The 21,391-nt window shown below is 55.3% G+C and overlaps 1 protein-coding gene across 1 annotated transcript in view; it reads left to right on the top strand.

The window, feature by feature from the left end:
- Nucleotides 1-21,391, top strand: part of SCUBE1 (signal peptide, CUB domain and EGF like domain containing 1) — a 91,364-nt gene that overhangs the window by 61,390 nt on the left and 8,583 nt on the right. The gene's annotated exons all lie outside the window — the stretch shown is intronic.

The raw sequence follows: 21,391 nt of genomic DNA, 5'->3' as shown, positions 1-21,391 counted from the left end.
TTTGGGAGAAATGAGGCCACATGCACAGAAAGCCTGCTGTGCAGCTGCTCTGCTGGGGTTTTATGCGCTGGAACAGGCCATGGGGCAGCCTGAGGTTCTCCCCACAAGGACTGCATGAGTTTACCCAAGTGCGTTTCACCTTCCGGTTAAAGTTCGGAGTTTGTTTAAACACATGTATAAATACGTGTAGGAAACTGCATTGCCCTCCCTCCACAGGCATTCCTCGTGGGACTCGAGCCCACTGTTCACAAAGCTCAAGACTTGGCATCAAGGGTGATGTTGTCCTACAGCCAGAGTCAGAGGTGGGGACCAGCAGTAGGAAAGCTTGGAGTCTGGAATCAGTCCCTTTGTGTGTAATGTGATGATGATGAAGATGATGATGATGATGATGATTGCAAGAGCTGCATCCAATGCATGCTTGTGCGTGCCAGGCCCCGCTACCAGGCACTTTCCATGCATTTCCATTCATTGCGTCCTTACAGTGCCCCATTTTCCAGATCAAGAAACTGGGGCACTGAGAGGTTAGGGAACTGCAAGGTTGCCAGTGGCTTCAGGGGATTGGAGGTCTGCCAATCTGGCCCCAGAGCGTGGGCTCCTGACTGCCTGATAGTGAAGACAGCAGCAATGGGGAAGGTTCTGAGACCCCTCTCCGTTGTCGGCCCAAGTATGGTGAGACTCAGGCGGGGCCTGAGGTTCAGCAGAGATGCCTTCATAGCTGGCACCACCTGCAGCTCCAGGTACCAAGTATGCCTCTTTAAGCACCTAGAATTCAAAAGATATCTTGTGGTAGAAATTTTCTGCAGTGTGGCGTGCACTTCCCTTCTCCCTTCATGGGAACAGCCTGAGTCGGCTTGGCCTCTTTTTTCCTGTAGTTTAGGATTCTTGTTATGAACTCAGTTACGGAGACAGAAAACGGTTGCTAATGTTTATCCCCACACTGAATGTCCCCAGACCTCTGGGCTAAAAGTAAAGGCTTTTCTTTCGACACTGCTGTTATTAACTGTTACGTACCACTGTGTTGTTGTGGGTCTTGCTCTGAAGATCACAGCCGTGTGTTTCCATACACAGACCAGGTAAGAGCCTGTGGGCTCGGGCTTGCTGATAGAGTGCGTGAGCTTTAGAGCAGCTGCCGGCCTCATGGGAGTCATTGTCACTCATTTCTGAGTATTTGCTGGATGACCTCTGGCTAAATTAAACTTAGTTATTTTGCTTATAAAACCCATGCATGAAGTATTTTGGGGATCCGTTCATTTTATCTGTAAGTTTACAAGGGCAAATACCTAATGATAACTAGAGTCAAAACAATAGGATTTTTTAGAAGTTTTTATTTTGAAATAATTGTAGATTCATAAGAAGCTGCAAAAATAGTGAAAAGTGGTCCCAGATACCCTTCACCCAATTTTCCCCAATGGTGACATCTTACATCACTAGAGTTTAATATCCAAACCAGTAGCTGGACATTGGCACAGTGTGTGAGTGTGGCTCCATGCCATTTATGACATGCGGATCCACATCACAACCCCCGCAGTCAATAATTCGCATTTAGTTATAATTGAATAATATCCAAATCAGTAAACTTGTGAGAATGAAAGGAGATACTATTATTAATTATGCCAGGGCTGTGGGTATCAATTGGGACTGTCCCAGGCAAAGCAAGACATTGGGTCACCCTAATACTGCTTCATTTAATCCCTTGAACCCTCAGGTGGGTACTAATATTATCCATTGTAATTCCTTGAACCCTGTGAGCTGAGTACTAGCTGCTCCCATGTTGCAGATGTGGGTCAGAAGCTCACAGAGGCAAACAGTGTGTGAAATAGTGGCAGGACTGGAACCCAGGTGGTCTGGGTTCAAATCATGACCCTCTCCCACGGCTGTCTCTCAGTGTTTAAAGGAATCACAACCACCCCTGTGAGTCCCCCTTCCTTTTTCAAGTGTGGAAATTGGGTTCTAAGGAGAAGAGGAACCTTCCTGCCCGATATGCTGGTCAGCCTGTGGTCCCCAAATCTACGTGTGCCTGGGCAGGGCGTGCTGGATGAGGAGCAGGGCCAGGGGCTTGGCTAGCGGGCTGTTCAAGGCAGAGGAAGCTGAGCTTAGGACTGGAGCCAGTGGGGTATGGAAAGGGGTTGGAGAAGCCCACAAGAGGCTGGGTGTGGTGGCTCATGCCTATAATCCCAGAACTTTGGGAGGCCAAGGCGGGCAGATCACTTGAGGTCAGGAGTTTGAGACCAGCCTGGCCAACATGGAGAAACCCCATCTCTACAAAAAATACAAAAATTAGCCAGGCATGGTGGCATACTCCTGTAATCCCAGCTACTTGGGAAGCTGAGGCAGGAGAATTACTTGAACCTGGGAGGCGGAGGTTGCAGTGAGCTGAGATCGTGCCATTGCACCCGAGCCTGGGTGACAGAGTAAAACTCCATCTCAAAAAAAGAAGAAGCCTGCAAGAGCAGGTGGCTTCTGAGGTGGTGGCCAACTGATGGAGAGAAGGTGGGTGGTCAGCAGACAGAAGGGCCAGAGTGACATAGGCAGGATGTTGTTGGGAGGATTAAGGGGGGAGATTGGGTAGCAGCAGGAGTTTGTGGTAGAAAGAGAGGGCAAGGGGCTGGCAGGGTCATCTGGGCCCAGACGTTGGTGGACAGCAATGGATTGGAGGCAGCTGGCCTTAAAAAACCACTTCAAGTAGGGCTCTGGAGACAGGGAGCCAGAAACCCTGGGGAGAGGCACAGGCCTGTCCTGTCACTTTCCTGGAATGATGTCTGGAGCAGAGAGAGTCCTCAGATGCCATCCACCATCCTGCGCCATCTGACTGCAAGCAATTCTGTGGCTGTCCCAGGTCCACAGCGCCTGGTGGGATGGGTGCCCGTGTCCATCCTGGTGTCTGTTTGTTTCTCTACACCATGGGCCTCACTGGAGAGTGCTTGAGCCTCTGCCCTGTGCCTGACACTTTTCCTGTGTGGTTGCTTTTGATTCACTTCCAACCTAGCCGAGACCCGGGGCCACTGCCTCTCCCGTCCCCAGCGCCCTTCTCAACTCCCTTCACTGTGTCGACCGTCCAGCTGCTCCTGCTGCCTGGGTCCCTCCTTCAGGCCAGCCTGTCCTTGCCCCATGGCCAGGGGTCCTCTGACACCGAAGATTCCAGCTTGTTCCAGTTGGCCAGAGGAGTCGTCGTCCCAGCAGCCGTGGTTACCTATGGGAGACAATGGGCCCAGGAGCCTGAAGCCAGGCCCAAAGCTGGCAGAACTCAGAGGGACGGGACCCTGTCTAGCAGGAATTTGGACTGTGCCGTGACAGTGAAGGGTGCCCTGTCAGCCATGAGGAGAAGGAGAATGAGCCCATCTTAGGAAGATCACACTTGCCTCAGTTGTACAGGTGAAGCAGGGAGCGGGGCCAGAGAGAGCACTGGAAGCCATCAGGGTCTGGAACCCATACGGGGACAGCAAGGGGAGAGGGCAGGATGGCTAAGGGGGAGGTGACAGGAGGGTGGCCAAGGGAGGTGACAGGGTGGCTGAGGAGGTGACAGGAGAGTGGCTGAGGAGGTGACAGGAGGGTGGCTGAGGAGGAGGTGACAGGAGGGTGGCAAAGGAGGTGATAGGGTGGCTGAGGAGGAGGTGACAGGAGGGTGGCCGAGGAGGGAGGTGACAGGAGGGTAGCTGAGGGGAAGGTGACAGGAGGGTGGCTGAGGAGGGAGGTGACAGGAGGGTGGCCAAAGAGGGAGGTGACAGGAGGGTGGCCAAGGGAGGTGACAGGAGGATGGCTGAGGGAGGTGACAGGGTAGAGGTGACAGGGTCGCTGAGGAGGAGGTAACAGGAGGGTGGCCAAAGAGGGAGGTGACAGGAGGATGGCTGAGGGAGGTGACAGGAGGGTGGCCAAGGAGGGAGGTGACAGGAGGATGGCTGAGGGAGGTGACAGGAGGGTGGCCAAAGAGGGAGGTGACAGGTGGATGGCTGAGGGAGGTGACAGGAGGGTGGCCAAGGGAGGTGACAGGGTAGCTGAGGAGGAGATGACAGGAGGGTGGCCGAGGAGGGAGGTGACAGGAGGGTGGCCGAGGCAGGAGGGTGGCCGAGGAGGGAGGTGACAGGAGGGTGGCCGAGGAGGAAGGTGGTGGGGATGTGTGAAAGAAAGGTGACAGAAAGAAGGCTGATAGGGGAAGTTGGCAGGAGCATGGCTGAGAGAGGAGGTGACGGCCTAGCAGGGGGAAGGTAGCAGGAGGATGTCTGCAGGGGGAAGGGACAGGAGGATGGGAGAGGGGAAGGGACAGGAGGATGAGTGAGGGGAAGGGACAGCAGGAGGGGTGAGGGGAAGGGACAGCAGGATGGGTGAGGGGAAGGGACAGGAGGATGAGTGAGGGGAAGGGACAGGAGGATGAATGAGGGGAAGGGACAGGAGAATGAATGAGAGGAAGGGATAGGGGGATGGGTGAGGGGAAGGGACAGGAGGATGGGTGAGGGGACGGTGAGAGACTTGGTGAGCTGACTCTGGGCAGAGCCCTCTGTCTGCCCCAAGTTTACACTTCAGGGAGGCCTGTTACCCGCGTCACATACATGCGGAATATTTTAGCTTCGGTGGCTCTGGACAAGATGGGGCCTTGTTCTCTTCGTAGCACGGAACCCTGGAGGTCTGGGAGAGCTGGGGCTCAAGGCAGGGCCCACCAGTCTCTACTTTGGAAGAGGCAGACAGCGCCGAACCCTGCCCAGCACCTTGCTCAGCATCAGATTCATGGGGTCCAGGAAAGCGTTGTGCAGAGGGCCGCTGCCCACCTTCCTCCTCCTGACTGGCTGGCTCGGGCCTGGCCCAGCCTGGGGCTGTAATCAATTGCAGGGACTTGACTGGCTTGAGTGAGGAAAAGCTCAGGATTCAAGGCTTCATTGAGGGTTAGGAGCTTGGGACACTTGTGGAGTTTCAGATCTCCCCAGGGGATTGGGGACATCAGGACTCTTCTGCCGTCTGTACTACACTTTCGTGACCACATGCCCAGGCCCCTGCATTCCACTCCCATGGGAGTACTTGGAAATCCCATTTTTGTGCCAGAGCAGGTCCTTTCGGAACTCACAGGCTGTAGGAGGGTCCAATCTGAGGCAGGTCCCGACCAGACAGTGCGTGGAGGGCTGTGACAGAAGCCGGACGGGGGCTGTGGGAGCCCAGGAGAGCACACCCTTGCCCACTCCATCAGTCAGCAAAAAAGATTGCATCCTACTTCATTCCTGCCTCTATGACAAAAGAGCTGAGACTGGGTAATTTCTAAAGATAGAAATTTACTTTTCACAGTTCTGGAGGCTGGGAAGTCCAAGATCAAGACTCTGGCAGATTCACTGTCTGGTGAGGACTGCCGCAATAAGGGTTCAGTTTCAACATCATTTTGGAGGGGACACAATCATTCAGACCATAGCGCATGCTTACTGTGTGGTGGGCTTAAAAATAAAGGTTTCTTTCCTGCTGGCACTCAGCCTCCTAAGTGGCTGGAGGTGAGGCCCTGCACAGCATACCCACCAAGTCGGCCACTGTCAGAAGCACTGCCAGAGACCAAGCCCACCCTGCCTCTGCGGCCTGAGCCCCCTGTTCCAAGTCCACAGCTGTCTCAGGACTGGCTGGGGGCTCCTTGACAAAGGTTACCTGAGAGTTTTAGGGTACAGGTTTCCTGGGGTTGAGCCAGAGCAGAGACCTAGTGATTCTCCCCAGCAGCGTCTGGGGCAGCCTGTATCTGAAACCCTTGCCCTGAGCCCTCTTTCCCACCCTAGACTCTAGTCCTGGGCCCTCCCACGAGCCTCCTCCAGGCTGGTCCTCGAGCTTCCTCTTGACTCTGTCTTCCACTCCTCCTCTCCCACTCTGGCTTGTCTGTGGCCTGCAGGCTGACTGGACACTGTCCTTCCCCCAAACCTGTCTCAGCCCATAGGTGTCCTCAGCAGGCCCAGCGCCACCCTCCCGCAGCTTTGCTGTGGTTTCCCTATAGGGTCGCCCGATGCTCACAGCCCCCCATGACATGCTTTGGATGAGTACTAATGTCCCCATCGTGGGAGGGAAAACTGAGCTTCCCTGAGCTGCACTGCGGGGCAGGACTTCAGGATCAGGGGCTGGATTCTGAGGCCAATGCCAGTTCTTTTTACCCTGCACCGTCCACTTGCAGACTCAAAGAAACAAGCCGATGGACAGAGACCCACGGGCCCTCCTGAACCACCTCAGCCACGTATTGACAGGATCCTATCAGTGTGCCGAGCTGTCAGGTTCCTGTTGGCCCCTGGGACGGGATTCCTACAGGATCTGGGCCAGGCCTTGACCTGAGCGACCCTAGCACGGCTCCTGCAGGCCCAGAGACATCCCCTGCCCTGTTCCAAGGCTTTCCATTATGGACTGTGAGTGCTGGGGCAGCACGGCTAGGAACTTCCTGTTTAAAGAGAGGGTGTGGCCATGCCTCCGAATCCCATCCCAGCCTCAGCACCTGCCTTCTTCAGCCACTCCTTGGAGAAGATCAGCCAGGCAAGGGCGCCAGGCAGGACATGTGGGGTTGCAGGTTCTCCTTGCTCCCTTGCCTGCTACAGACCAGGTGGACGGGAGAATAAACAGCTCCCTTGCTTACTGGAGAGATTTATGGTGCCACCGGAGGAGGCCTGTCCTGGCCCTGTGCGGTCCGGAATGGCCCTCAAGGCGGGGACAATAAATCCAGCCCATTATTTTTTATGAGCCTCCCACTCCATAAACAACTCTTTTGGCTGGTAAGCCCAGCTTCACGCCCCTCTCCTGGCCTGGCCTTGAGCCGGCGCCAGGGGCACCCCCAGTACTGACTTCACATCAGTGGTGTAAATTTCCCCTAAGCTGCAGAACTTTCAAGTCTCCCAGAGTTGCGGGTGCAGGGCAGGGAGGGCCGCAACCCAGAGGGCTAGACCAACAGGTAGCTTGCCCAGCCCTGGCGTCCTTCTCTGCCACAAGTCCTGGGGCAAACTTTCATATATTTTGTGATAGAATTGTTTACGAGAATTAAAATGAGATCGTATATATAAGACATCGCCTCGTGTAGAGCCCGGTCTGGATCACTAGAACTGTGCAAAGCTGTCATACGCATCATAGCTGAGCATAGTGCCCAGACTCTGACACGAGTCATCAGATCCTGAGAACAGTCTGTGTCATGTAGCTACCCTGTTTTGCAGGTGAGCAAATGGAGGCTGAAAAGCAAAGAGACTTGTCCGTAGTGAAGAAGTAGCAAAGGCAAGATTTGCACCCAGGCCCAACCGCCTCCTAAGATCAAAGACACTCAATGAACAAATGGATGGGGGGCCAGGGGTGCTGTGCAGCCCAGATACCCCGTGACACAGGGAGCCCCTGTCTCGCCATGCTGCCCTCTGCCTAGGGCTGCACTGCCGTCTTTTGCCTGAGTTAGTGTGGCAGCTGCCTCACAGGTCTCCCCGCCCCGCAAGCCTTCTGGTAGCAGCCAGAGCCACTGCTCTGCCCAACCCTCTGGCTCTGTCATTCCCCACTCGAGACCTTCCCATGGCTCCCGAGAGGAATGTGGTTCTCTGCAGCCTCTCCTTGCTTGGCATGTCATGAACCAGCCATAGTGAACTTCTCATCCCGGCCTCCACCCACGCAGCTCCCTCTGTCTGGAACTCTCGCTCATCCTGACTGACCATCGCTCACTGAGAACCCTCTACACCTTTTCCCCGCACACCTCCTGATCCCCCAGGTGGACCCTACGTGTCCCTGCCTCTGTCTCATTCGCGCCCCACCCTCAGCCTCCCTGCCCTGTCTCTCATGTCTCTGCTCCCAGGCCTTTCTCCCCGACGTGAGGATGTGCCCTTGGACACAAGGACCCGCTGGCCCCCCAGTGTCCAGCCTGGGGTCCGTAGGGAGCAGGCAGTCAGGAAAAGCTGAGGCTGACATGCGTGAGAACCAAAAGCGTGCTGCCCTGGAGGGAAGCTGGCCTGCGTGCTTGTTCTAGAGTGAAGTAGCAGAGGCCCTGGAAACACCATGTGTCCTGTCAGAGGTCACTTGGCATGTTGGTGGCAGAGCTGGAACTTGTCCCAGGCCCCTAGGCTCAGACCAGCGCCCACCCCCTACACTGTAGCCCACAGCCTGGCTTCTCACTGGGGTTTGTGGGCACAGGCCCTATGCATGGAAAGTCATGCAGATCTGGAGTGTGGATTCGGAAACCACCGGGCAGATGCCTGGTTGGCAGAGTAGGGAAGCAGCAACGTCATCCTGGGTCATTAGGGAGGGGTGTGAGCCCTCCCTAGCCTCATTAGGGAAAGTGGGTTGTGACTGTGGCCACAAGGCCAATCTCCTGGTGGGACGTCTGCCTGGCCACCCCTGGCCGCAGCATTCCCGAGGGCCTCATCACCCGCCTGAGGCCAGCCAGGTGGGTTTTTGTCTCCCAGCCTGGTGGCTGCTTGGTTATGTCACCGGACTCTTTCAGCATGTACGGCCCACGGGGCTTCTTCCCTTTCTCCTCAGCCCCTGACCCTGGCTCCTCCTTGGCCTCAGCCCTCTCCTAGCTCTCCTTTAAGCTTTTTGAGTCTCCTTGCTGACCAGCAGTGGCCACCTCTCCAGCTCTGACCCCAGTACCAACTGTGCCCTAGACGGGGACCCCAGCTACAGCATTCCCACCTGCCCAAAACCAAACGCAGCATCTTCCCATCCTCTGAGACCTGTGCTTCCCAGCGCATCCCCCATCAGTGGGGCACCAGCACTGGGGTGCTGCCTTGACCCTTCCCCTGTGTGGCTCCCACATCCTAGTGTGACCGGATCCCACGTCCGAGCTCTACTCACCTCCCAAACCCAGCCAGCTTCCTCACCCCTGCTGCCCTGCCTTCTTCGAAGGCTGTGGTTGCTAATTGGTGTCTCTACCTCTGCCTCATCCCCCTTCCCTCCTGCCATCCTGCAGCCGGGGGGCTTTCTCCCCCACCCCCGAGTTCCTCCGTTGTCAGGCACTGCTGCCTTCCTGCCTCCCAAGGCCTTCTACTGTCCAGTTCCTCTCTCCTGGTTCCTCCGCATCTGCCTGCTGTTCTCCCTGTTACGGCACATGTACGCTTTACTGATTACAACCTTGGTATGTGTCATCCTCTGCCTTTACTGCCATTTCCCATTCCCCTCCCTTCCTGGAGAACTCTTAGTCATCCCTCAAAACCCAGTGCACTTTCACCTCCTCTCTGAAGCTGTCTCTGACTCTTAGGCAGGCGCGCACATCTTCCTCTTGACTTGCACTCATGTGTTTGAAATGGTTCAGCCCTCTACTGCAGGACCAGACCATGAGCTCCAAAGAAGGGCAGGGACGTGTTTAAGTCATCCTTGTGTTTCTCACGTCTCACACAGGGCGAGTTGCAGAGGAAAACATGCCTCATGGGAGTGTAGAGGGGATGAGAGCATCTCATGAGGGACTCACGCCCGAAGTGTGTGCATCATCAGTTCACAAAGTGCCTTCACACCCCTTGTGCAGAGCAGTGTGCCCAGCCCGCCGCCCAGGAGAGGGACGCCCAGTGCGTCGTAGTTTGCTGGGTCCTGCACTGCTGCCCCGCCTTGCTCCCTTCCGCAGCTGGCCAGCTTGCAGGTCTGCCGGCTTCTCTCCACGAGGCCTCTCCAGCCCCAGTTAGTCTGTGAGAAGCGCAGAGACCCCAGCCTCACTCCCCAGGCCTCTGCGTGAGCTGGTTCCTGCTCCAGAACACCTTTCCCTCCCGCTGCCCAGCCTCGCCTCCTGTGCCCCCAGGGCACATCACAGAGCGCCCACACGTTTGTCTGTTGAGTGCAGCGACAAGTCAGCAGACTAAGTTTGAGTCAGTGGCGGGAATTGGCTTACGTCCTCAAAGTGGCTGTACCTGCCAATGATCCGAACGTACTACTGTGCCCCGAGCCCATGAGCCCCTTTCGTCCTCGAAGGGCCCATGAGAAGTACCCGCTGTTGCCCCTCATGCACAGCTGAGGGAGGGGAAGTGAACACCACTGCTTGTGACGCAGCCGGGACTCCAGCCCCGGGCTGTGGCTCTGCAGCCCCTGCTCCTTTCCACGGCATGTGGGTGAACAGTGGTGGAGAGTCACTCGCTGGGGCTCGGGGGCGCTGCTCACAGCCTTGGAGATTCTCCTGTTCGTGTGTCCACAGTGCTCTTATCACTGTCTCCTTCCGGGCTCCCAGGGCTGCTGTGGGAACACTTTTGGGATGCTACCACCTTAGCCCCCATGCCTGGGCGCCCTCCGTCTCGTCACCTGCTGGAAAGGAAAAACAGACCTTTTCCCTATTCATGGCAGGCCATGGCCCGGGCACCTGACTGAGCTCTCTGGCAGTAGGAGCTAAGGGGTGGTCCTAGACAGCCTGTCCATCCGCCATGGCTTCCTTTAGGGTCCCTGTGGAGGGCAGGGCAGGGTTGCCAGATAAAATACAGAGTGCCCATTTAAACTGGGATTTCAGATAAACAAGTAATTTTTTTATTATAAGTATGACCCATGCAACTTTTGAACATACTTATACTCAGAAAGTATTGATTGTCCACCTGAAATTCAGATTGAATGAGGCGTCCTGTGTGTTTATTTGCTAAACCTGGCAACCTGAGGGAGGAAAGAAGGACACTTCCAGCCTCCCGGGCCTTGAAGGAGTAAAGCTCAGGAGGTGAGTGAGTCTCTTGACCAGGCCTTCCCTGGTGCAAGACCCCGGGTCCGTGGGCACAGAAAAACTTGATTGTGGTGACACCTAGTGACCAGCCTGGGAAATTTCAGGAATCAAGGGAGAGGAAGGGGAAAGAAACAAGGCAGAGCGGGGCCTCCAGGTGAGGAGCCAGCATGCAGGGGAGAGGGAGCGGGCCAGCCTTGCAGAGCACCCCCTGCAGCTTGAGGGATCTGAGCTGGAGCCCATCACCTCTGTTACTGCCCTTGAACACTCTTACAAAAGAAAGTTTTAAGCTGGGCGTGGTGGCTCACACCTGTAATCCCAGCACTTTGGGAGGCCGAGGTGGGAGGATCACTTGAGCCCAAGAGTTCGAAACCAGCCTGGGCAACATGGTGAAACCTCATCTCTACAAAAAATACATAAATTAGTCAGCTGTGGTAGCGCACACCTGTTGTCACAGCTACTCCAGAGGCTGAGGCAGGAGGATTGCTTGAGCCCTGGAGTTCAAGGCTGCAGCGAGCTATGATTTGATTACACCACTGCACTCCAGCCCGGACGGCAGAGTGAGACCCTGTCTCAAAAAAACAAACAAAAAAAAAGAGGGTTTTAGTCTCCCCACTTTATAAATTAGGCAACAATAAGTTCTAAAACCACATGCCTTAGAAAGGGCTGGGATGGGGACGCAAATCAGAACTGTTGAATCAACCTGCCCCGCCTCGGTGTTGCCCAGCGCATAGAGCTTTTTGTGGCTCTGCAAATGTTTCTTGGTCCTCCCAACTGTCAGAGACAGAACCACCTCCCATTTCACAGAGACAGCTTTCTAGGGGTTCCCGGTGCCAGGACTGGTCAAGGCCCTGGGGTGGGGAGAGGGTGCTGAAGGGAGGCTGGCGTCCATCCCGCTTTCTGAGAAGCATGCCAGGAGCCAATCACAGTCCCAGCTCTGTCTGTCTCTCCATCTGTGTACACAGTGCGTGCCTGCCAGTGAACTGCATGGCAGTGACTTGGTCTCAAACTGAGAATGAGCGTGTGGGGTTGGACACCCTTCCTCCTCGGTCTCAGCCCAGGGCCTGCACACAGGTGGTGCTTAGCAAAAGTTTGTCAATTGAGGGAGTGAAGGAATGCGTGAGCTGAAAGGTCAAGGGCAGCAGTCCTTGTGAGCCACCTCTTGATGTGCCAGAAAGAGCACTGAGCTTGACTGAAAGTGGGAGGCTGCATGTGAACTCTGCACTGACAGCTGCGTGACCAGGGCAAGTCACAGGCGCGTGACCCAGGACAGTCACTGTCTCGTGGGCTTCAGCCTCCTCAGTGGAAACGGAGAGGCTTCACCCAGGTGCTCTCCAAGGCCCCTTCCAGTTCTAGCTTTCCAGAAAACCAATCCATTCTGATTTTCGCTTGCGTGTAAACACAAAGCAGGACAATTTCTCTCGGAGCTGTGCCCCATGTCCATGCCTGGTGAGCTCATCAACCAACCACCTTGCAGGTGTTTATTGGTCACCCATTCGGGCTTCACTGTGGTCCGGCCACTAGGAGAGCAGATCAGGAGGTGCAGACAAGGAGCAGGCTGGTTGGTAGAAAGGCCTGCGCCTGCCCGGAATCCTGGGGCTGGAAACCAAGGAGGCACTCCCTAAATATCTGTGGAATGAAGGGGCACATAAGCACGCAAGCAGATGGACGTGGAAGGCGTTGGGAGCCAGATAATACAAGATGTGGGCTCTTGTGACTGGAACAGCTGGGTGGTGAGTGCTGAGCCAAGGCCTGTGCACACCCAGGACGACTAGTCCTCTGGGGCCTGGCAGGAGCCTTTGAACCCTGAAGGAGGGCCCAGGGTTGGTGTCAGAGTAGAAGGGATGGTGCTGCGAGCGTGTGGAGTGGGTGGGAAGGGGACCAGGCAGAGTGGGCCAGCATCTTTGCTAGGTCACACACCCAGCTGGGACCCAGGACCCCAAGAGGCTCTGGGGGATAAACTCTTTCCCCTACATCCAATATGGCATATTGGCCAAAGCAGAGGGGGCAGTGAGAAGGACGACGAGAGGAGCAGAGTTCCCTCGAGGGGCCATCAAGGCTGCCACGTGGGTACCAGGGCTGATGAGGTGTGAGGTGAGCACTTAATGGAGGGGCTAGAACCCCTTTGGGCCTGCCAGTGGAGTGGCCACCAGGGCATCAGCTCCCTACTCCCTCACACAAGGTAGAAGACCTGGGGCGGCAAGTCTCTTGACCTCTCTGAGCCTCAGCGTCCTCACCTGTCAGGTGAGTGCTGGTTGTACCTGGCACTTGGTCACTGAGATGTTCAATTAGGGAGGTTTGCAAAGACCCCACTGTGGGGCCTGACACAGGGGAGCTCTGGGTAAGTAGAAGCCCACAGTCTTTGGTCACTTGCATTTCCCAGAGGGGACTACCCCTAGGGATGCTGCCTGGGGGTGGCTAGGCTCGGGGTCAGCTGGGGCTCTAGTCTGGGGCAGCCAGCTGTTGGTGCCCGGCAGGCCTAGATTTGCCCCAGAGAATGTAATCTGGGGGATACAGGGTGGGAGGCAGAGCCTTGTGTTTCTACTGAAGCCGAGGCCACACAGTGAGAGGCTCTCAGTGTGCCACTCCAGGAGCAGATGCTGTTAGTGTGTAATTAGGGGATCAAGGGGAAGCAGAACGGCAGCCAGGTCTGGGCCTGCAGACAAGCATACCGCTGTTGTCTGAGAGTTGGCCCCTGTTCTGACACAGTCCAAATCCAGAGTAGCTGAGCCCAGGCCACTCACCAGTGAGCTTGGGTTCATCAGACGGTTCCTGTGCGTTCACTGGGTGTTAGGCATTGTACAGGGGACGAGGGCAAAGAGGTTACTCAGGTGCGGGCCCTTTTGAGAATCCCCCATCTAGAGGGAGGGAGACAATGTGTAACAGCTACAATTAGTGTGGTGGGTGCTATGAGCAAGGAGGGGGCAGGAGAGCCCCAGGCATGGCCCCAATCCAACCTAGGCACTTGTAGAGAGGGTGGAAACAAGGAGGGCTTCCTGGAAGAGGTGACACAGAAACAGCATCTCAAGTAACTAGCCAGACTTTGCCATTCAGAGGGCGAGAGCGTGTCCCAGGCAGAGGAAAGCACCTTCTCAAAGGCCTCAGGGTGGGAAGGGAGGGGGGATTGTGCAGGGCGGCCGACAGGCTGCCCCTCACCCAGGGCTCGAGGAAGGACAAGCAAGCTGGAGAGGCAGGTAGCAGGGGTCAGGGAGGACTTTCAGTGCCATACTGAGAACTTTCAGCCTAACCCTTTGGGCACTGGGTGCAGGGGCACTGAAGAGCTGTTTTGTTTGTTTTGCTTGTTTTGTTTACAGTAGGAAGACACAGTCAGATTTATGCACTAGAAAGTTCCCTCTGCAGCTGGAGAAGGGCAGGTCTTCAAGTCAGACAGAGCTGGGTTTCAGTTTCGCCTCTACCTGCCTCCCATGTCCTACTCGGTGACCACAGGCAAATCGCTCCACTTCTCTGAAGAGCTTCTGCTACGTGGGGATAAAGCTACTCACCTTGCAGGGCGATGTTGTAAAGGCTTCTCTGTCTCTGCCAGGCCTTGGCTTTGCAGAGTATGTTCCCGGCCCACAGGGGCTCTGCATGGATCTGAGGAGACTGGCAGGGCAGGATCAAAATCGGCACCCCGTGAAGCTGTCGCTGGAGACGGCCTTGGTGAGACAGTGTTTTGCAGCTCCAGCTCCGTCCGCTGGGTTCAGCCCCCTCACCTTACCTCAGTCACTAACCTCTGTGTGCTCATCTGTTAAGTGGATGTAACACAGGTTGAGCATCCTTTATCCAAAATGCTTGGGACCAGAAGTGTTCCCAGTGTTGGATTTTTTCACATTTGGCAACATTTGCAGATACATAATGAAGTAGCTTGTGGATGGACCCAGGTCTAAAGATGGAACGCATTTGTTTTACATACTCCTTGTACACATAGCCTGAAGGCAATTTTACATGGCATTTCAATAATTTTGTGCATAAAACAAAGTTAGTGTGAAGTACTTATGTGTAGAATTCTCCACTTATGGCATCATGTCAATGCCCAAAAAGCTTTGGGTTTTGGAGCATTTCAGATTCTGGATTTTCGGATGAGGGATGCTCAGCCTGTGCCGTAGCAAACCCCGTCTTGAGCTTGTCGGGGAATCCGTGAGGTAAGGAGTCTCTGGTGTGTGGCGGGCCTAGTGCACAGGCAGCTCTGATGAACGCGGGAGGCTGCACTGTTGCCATCGTCATCTCTCCCATCAGCCCCGACCCTACAGCTGTTCTGCGCCTTCCCCCTGGGCACCACCTTCGCCGGGTTTCCTTCACCGCCCTTCAACGTTGGTAGGAGCTCGTGTTTGTTTTTCCCTGCATGGCTTGGACAGCTTGCAGAGTCAGGGTTGGGGAAGGCAGCCGCCCTCTCCCCCTGCCACCCCCAAGGCTCCAGCCTCTTTCTTGGCTCCATAATTTTCTATTGATGAGGCAAAGGGAGGAAGATCCCTTCCTCCCAAGTTGAGGGGGAAGGGCGGAGCAAGGTGATTGTTCTTTTCTTCCTGCTCCGCGGTTCTCAGCTTGCCGTCCCTTCCCATGTATTTAAGGGACATGGATGCAGAAAATGATGGTATTGATGAAGTCACCATAGCAACGGCCCTCAGGAGGCACACATTCCAGCTTTGTTATCCAGCCGTGGCGGCAAGAAAGGCCCCACTCCTAAGTACAAACACACTGGGCCGCGCTGCCCTGCTTGAGATGCATCCGTGAACTTTGCATTGCAGAGGATATGATGTACCCACTGGCTCGGGGCCAGGCAGACCGTGCCATCGTTTCTCTCTGCGCACACTCTAGTGGAATACCCAAGAATGATCGAAGGCCTTGGGGGAAGATAGGCCCCGGTGGGGAAGGGCTGCCAGGGCCTGTCAGAGTCCAGAGGAGATGGCAACCTGGGGGAGGGCCCATCGGGAGGAAGCACTGGGCACCTGGAGAAGAAGACACAGCCCGGGGCACGCCTTCCCCGACGCTGTCCCAACCTCCGTCTGCTTGGCTGGAAGGTGGGCACGGTGATGACCGCTTGTCAGGCTTGTTGTGAGGGTCCAAGTGAATGAAAGTATAGCCAGGGCTCAAGTTCATACATCACTTCTTCCAGAAAACTCAGAAGCAGCTCGTAAATTTGTCCAGTCCAGCCCTCCTCCCAGTCCCTGTAACCACTGCCCTTTCACCGGGCTTTGTCCCTTTCAGAGTGATAGCAACAGCGTCTCCACTGTCCTGGCCTGCAGTCCTGGCCCTCCAGCGCATCTTCCACACAGCCTCCAGAGATCTTTCTGACACACAACCATGTCGCTCCCCTACTGACAACTCCCCTGTGGCTTCCTTCTGGCCAAGACAAAGTCCCACAACAGCCTATCTGCACCCTTAGCCAGCACCTCACTCACCCAGAGACTGGGGCTGCACATTTAGCACACTCTGGGAGGCAGGCGCTACTACTGTCCAACTCTATATAGGTGGAAACCAAGGTTCAGGGGCGAAGGGCTTGCCCAGGGTCACACAGCAAGTGGCAGCCTGAATGTGGACCTGGCACTGTGGCAGCAGAGCATCTGTCCTCTCCTTGCTCCCTGGCCCATCTTGGGTACCAAGGAGACACTTGGTCTGAGTTTGCAGCATATAATTGGATTTGGGTGGTTAGATCAGATTAGATTCGACCTGGCGGGCTGCCTGGCCTGACGGGCATCAGGCCTCTGAAGATCAGGATTTCTGGGAATGACTCTGAAATTCTATCTCACTTCCCATCAAGATGGGGAGACCAGCAGGGCTCTCTGCTGAACTTGCCTCTCCATGGTTCTCCCCATATCTAGGTCAAGGGAACTGTCCTATGGGTCCCAAGAGCAGACGTGACACAAATCCGGGAGCCACAGGAGGACGAAGTTTGAGCCGGGGCCCTTCCGTCCCTCAGGCTCACAGAAGCCTGCTCTGGGCCTGGGGCTTGGGGTTGGGCCTGAGTGGACTCACAGGCTGGCATCAGTGGACACAGCCTGCAGCTGCCACTGGCTGCATGGACCTGGCTGGCTCAGGGGAGCTGGAGGAGGCCCAGGGGAGTCCTTCCAAGGTCACGGCAGAGGGGGTAGAGTCGCAGACCCAGAGTCCTTTCCCATCTGGAGCCCAGGCCCATCCCTAGAGCAGAAGGGCCTGGAACCCAGCACCTCGCATGCCTCAGGGTTCACCTTTTCTCCTTCAAATCTCGACTTGGCCCTCATGGCCCCAGCTGCCATCCAGAAATACCACCTGCAGGAGGGGATGAGTTGGCATTCCTTCCCGTTAGCTCACTGCCCTCAGATGGCCCCTCTGGGAGAGGGCAGGGAGGGCATGCAACCCGCTCTGCCTCTGAGGTTCGGAGGCACAGAGGATACCACAGGTGCTCCAGTGGGTGGGGCCAGTGCCCTATCCCTGCCCCAGCCTGCCACCCTGGTCCCTGTGTCACTGTTGTTTTGTCTGTCCAGTGAGGAGCTAGAATGGGCCACCCTTAGACCCTGCCAGTGCTGGGGTCTCTTCCTGTCCAGCATGCTGTGTTAAGCGAGGGGAAGGGACTGTTCCACAGTGACCGCAGGACTTCTCAGAGCCTTTAACACGTGCTGCGAATTTCCCACATCAGGTATCCAAAGCGCTGTGTTTCTAGCACACGGAGCTAGGGATGCCGCAAGAGCATTTTCAAAATTCTAGCCTTGCCTCCTAAAATAACAGACAACCGGCTTCATCTGTTCCACAATAGGGGGCTTTATTTCTCTCTTCTTCCTTCCTTGTTCCCTCCTCTTTCTCTTTCCATTCTCCCCTCTCTTTCCCCACCCATTCTTCCCTTTCCTTCTTTCACCCACTGTCTGCAGATCCCTAACCCTGTGCCAGGCCCTGTGCTGGGTACTTGTGATACTGAAAAGAATAAAGCTCAGGTCTCCCCAACCGGTTACCCACGGTTGGCAGGAAAGAGTGTGACGGAAGCAACTATTCCGATTTCCTGTGAGGCAGAATGAAGCAAGGGCAGATAGGAGCGCTGTCGTAGCAGCCTTGCTCTACCGAGACCCTCCCTGCCCCTCCCTTGATACTGTTACCTCATTTCAGCTTCCCAGCAACTCTCAGGGGCAAAGATTATTACATCCCCATTTCACAGCTGAGAAAACAGACATTGTGCGGCAGGGAGCTGAGGCTCCGTCCTCACACTCAGGGCCTGCCAGTGACAGCCGTGGAAGGTCAAAAGAGGAGCCAGGGTATGTGCTTCGTGGAGGGGCTGCTCCGAGAGCTTCAGGGGATGCAGCGTCTGAACTGGCCTTGGATTTCGCTGGGCTCTTAAGTCTGGAAACAGTGGCCAGTAACAGGCACCGTGTAGTCGCCCACTCTGCACCAGGTTCCTAATTCTGTTCCCCCGGGAAATGTCTGCTCCCTATTAGCCATCTGGGTCCCACAGGTGTAGCCGAGTGACCCCAAGGTAGGAGCGCTTAGGCTGGGAGCCCAGTGGCCCAGGTTCCAGCCCTGCTGTATGGGCTGGGACATTCATTTCCCATCTCAGGGGCTCATTTTCTGTCTCTATAAGATAGACAGACAAGATGGGCTGCAGGGGAGGGGTCCAACCCTGACCTTCTGTGGTTCCGCCAGCCATGGAGCCTACCTGCTTGTGGCCTCCAGAAGCCAGTGTTGCCCGCGAGTGGAGGTGAAAGCAATGCAGCTGACAGAGGAGCTGATTAGCGCTTCGGAAGCCACAGTCAGCCCCCAGGCCAGGCAGTAGGAGCCATCCTTGCAGTGGTTGTAGGGTCATTTTGAAATGTGATAGTGATGCTCCCCCGACCACCCTTCTCGGGGAGGAGGCACCCCAGAAGCACTCAAGCTGAGCAGACTCCAGCCTGACCACAGCGTCACTATGCAGCGGGTGAGCCTGGCTCGCACGGGCCTGACTGCTGCACCTCAGGGCACCCTCCTTGTTCTGGAAAATATAGTTTCTAATACAAATATATGACTTGTGCTAACATGTAATACTTTTTTTTTCTTTGAGATGGAGTCTCACTCTGTCGCCCAGGCTGCAGTGCAGTGGCGCAATCTCAGCTCACTGCAGCCACCACCTCCTGAGTTCAAGCAATTCTTCTGCCTCAGCCTCCCAAGTAGCTGGGATTACAGGCATGCGCCACTACACCTGGCTAATGTTTGTATTTTTAGTAGAGACGGGGTTTTACCACGTTGGCCAGGCTAGTCTCGAACTCCTGACCTCAGGTGATTCCCCCTGCCTCACTCTCCCAAAGTGCTGGGATTACAGGCATGAGCCACCATGCCCATCCCACATGTAACAAGTTTTTTATCTTGTTTTTAAATAAGTTAGTAAGTAAATGTTAATTTCTCTCTGTAGTATCTAGCCAGTCTTGATGGCTATAACATAAACACGTCCATCAAAGCTATTTGGGCTCCTTTATAATTGTCAGGAATGTAAAGAGGTCCTGAAGCCAGTCCCACTAACAATCACTGGCCCGTCCCTTGCCCTCCATTGCAGAGCCAGTGGGGGCTCCCATGCTGGGGATGCTGGGCGAGAGGCAGTGTGCAGGGGGCCTGCCGTGGGGTGTTGAGTGAGGATGGCTAATCACGGGACCTCGGCTCCACCTCAGGGTCTTTAGGTGGGAGATGAAGGGCTCCACCGTCTTCCCCAAGTTGTTGAGAGGTACAGTAGAGACCTTTGAGACCAGCTGACTACAGATGGGGCCTGGGGCTCACCCTTCCCAGCTCTGCGATTCTGTTGCTTAGTGTCTTACTGACTGTGGGTTACTGCAGTCCATAGTCATGCTAGATTACATCCCCAAAGTGTCCTTCACCAAGAAAACAACAACATCTTGGCTCAGTGTTAAAGTCTTTAGAGTCTCAAGAAGAAAGGTCACTTGATGGCAAGTCCACGACGAGGGAGAAAACTGAATGACCTCTAGAGCTTAATATTCCATGACCCGGGCTCCGGCATGCGTCAGCTCCCCAGTGACAGATGTATGGTTGGTGATGATTAGCAAGACTTCTTGTAAACTGTGATTCTTCGGCTGGGAATGGAAATTCAGTCCCCCTTTCTTCATCGTCTGTAAGCCTGAGCCTAACAAGGGCGCTTGGGCCCTTCCCAGCTCGGGAAGAAAGCACACATCTGCTGACAGCATTGATCTCCTGTGCCGGCCATAGGACAGCCCTAGGAAATTCACATGGGTGGTGGCATGGAGAGACACGGGGAGTAGAAGGCAGGAGCCAGGAGGCTTTGTGGAACTGGTGGAGTTTGAGGCAGGCCTAGGATTTAGTTTATAGAAGACAGGAGAGGGTGTCCAGCCCAGGAGGAAGGAGCAGCAAGGGGAGATGGAGCACCCTCAGGGGCTGCCCAGCAGGCACTGTGGGATGGTGAACCGTGGAGTGTGTACAGCTGTGAAGAAGCTGGAACATCAGGGAGCCATGGAAGCCAGATGAACAGGGAGTGAGGGGGGCGACCCTGGACTCAGCCCACCGCTGACAGCAGCCGTCAGTAATGGTCAGGGAGACGGCTTGCTGGCCACCACCCACTGGCCAAACCCCTTACCAGGGCAGGAGGCTCTCAGAAGACCTGATGAGGGACTGAACATGCTTCAGTAGTCTGGGAAGGTTTCTCTACCGAGAGCCGCCTCTCAGGAGAGGCCGCTTGGTCCAGCCAGGCCCCAGGGAGGAGACACGCCGTCTCCAGACCTGCAGGAGAGACAACGGCCTCAGGAGCCAGTGCCCCCACAGACAGACCTCGTCTCTTATTGCCGGGCATTTCCTGTCTGTAACTGGATTTAATTTGCACAGCTCCTCCATGAGACAGAGGTGATCGTCTCATTCTAAGATTAGGCTGAGAAAAGGGAAGCAGTTGTCTCCGAGGCCACAGCCAGGAAGGAAGCCAGGTTCACACCTACATCTGCCTGACTTTACAACGACCTTTCTAAGAAAGGGACGTGCTATGGCTGGCTTGTCTCAGCTTGTGAGAGCCAACTGTGCACATTTGTTCCCAACTCTACCCTCGGCGACATCTCCCTGATACCTTGAAATTAGCCATGGCTGGCGTATTTATCCCACGTAAATTGGTAAATACTGCAAATCAGCCTCCACCCCTGCCGGCTGTTAAGCCTTGACCGCACACCACTATCTGTGTGACTCAGGCGCTGATGCTCTTTTGGAATCGAGCCAGCGGAAAGGGTCTTTCCGTGTGAACTTGCAGCTACCGTGCAGGGCAGCAGCATGAAAGCGCTTTCCGTGTTAACTCGTTGCTTAGTTAGACTCTGCGTCACTCCAAGAATTTGATTAGTGAGAAAATCAAGGTGAGGAAATATGAGTCGCAAAATCAGGTGAAACCAGGAGTTACAGTGCTGGGCAAAATGCAGGCTTCCTCATCTCCATTTGTTTGTTTGATTTTTAACTTTAGAAGGTTTTATCTTTATTACAACTAGCAGGGTGTTTGTGTTTTTAAATCTATTCTGTGTTGCCGCATACCCATATTGAAAGTGGATGGGGTCAGGATTGAGCCAGTCCTCCCTTGGAACAAGAGGCCAGTGTGTCCCGGGGGAAGGAGGTCGCCCTGTGCGTGTTCGCTGTCTGCAGCTTTCACTGCCGCTCCCCGAGCCGGCTTCACTTCTGCCTGAGCTTCCTGTGGGTGGAGGTGGAAGGCAGGTCGCAGAGCCGGTGGGTTGGCAGACAGAGGCTCTTCCCTTTCATCTGCCTTGGCCTCTTGATGGACTTGTGGCCTACAACCTCTCACTTGACCCCTGACCTCATAAATTCTAGAAACGCCTCACAAATCACCGGGAAGATAAACATCAACTGAGGTCAACGGAAGGG

The sequence above is a fragment of the Hylobates moloch genome, unplaced genomic scaffold (genome assembly GCF_009828535.3).
Source record: "Hylobates moloch isolate HMO894 unplaced genomic scaffold, HMol_V3 SCAFFOLD_19, whole genome shotgun sequence".
In the NCBI taxonomy this organism is placed as follows: Eukaryota; Metazoa; Chordata; class Mammalia; order Primates; family Hylobatidae; genus Hylobates; species Hylobates moloch.
The sequence above is the reverse complement of the archived record's forward strand: the minus strand, read 5'-3'. Positions and strand labels throughout refer to the sequence as shown.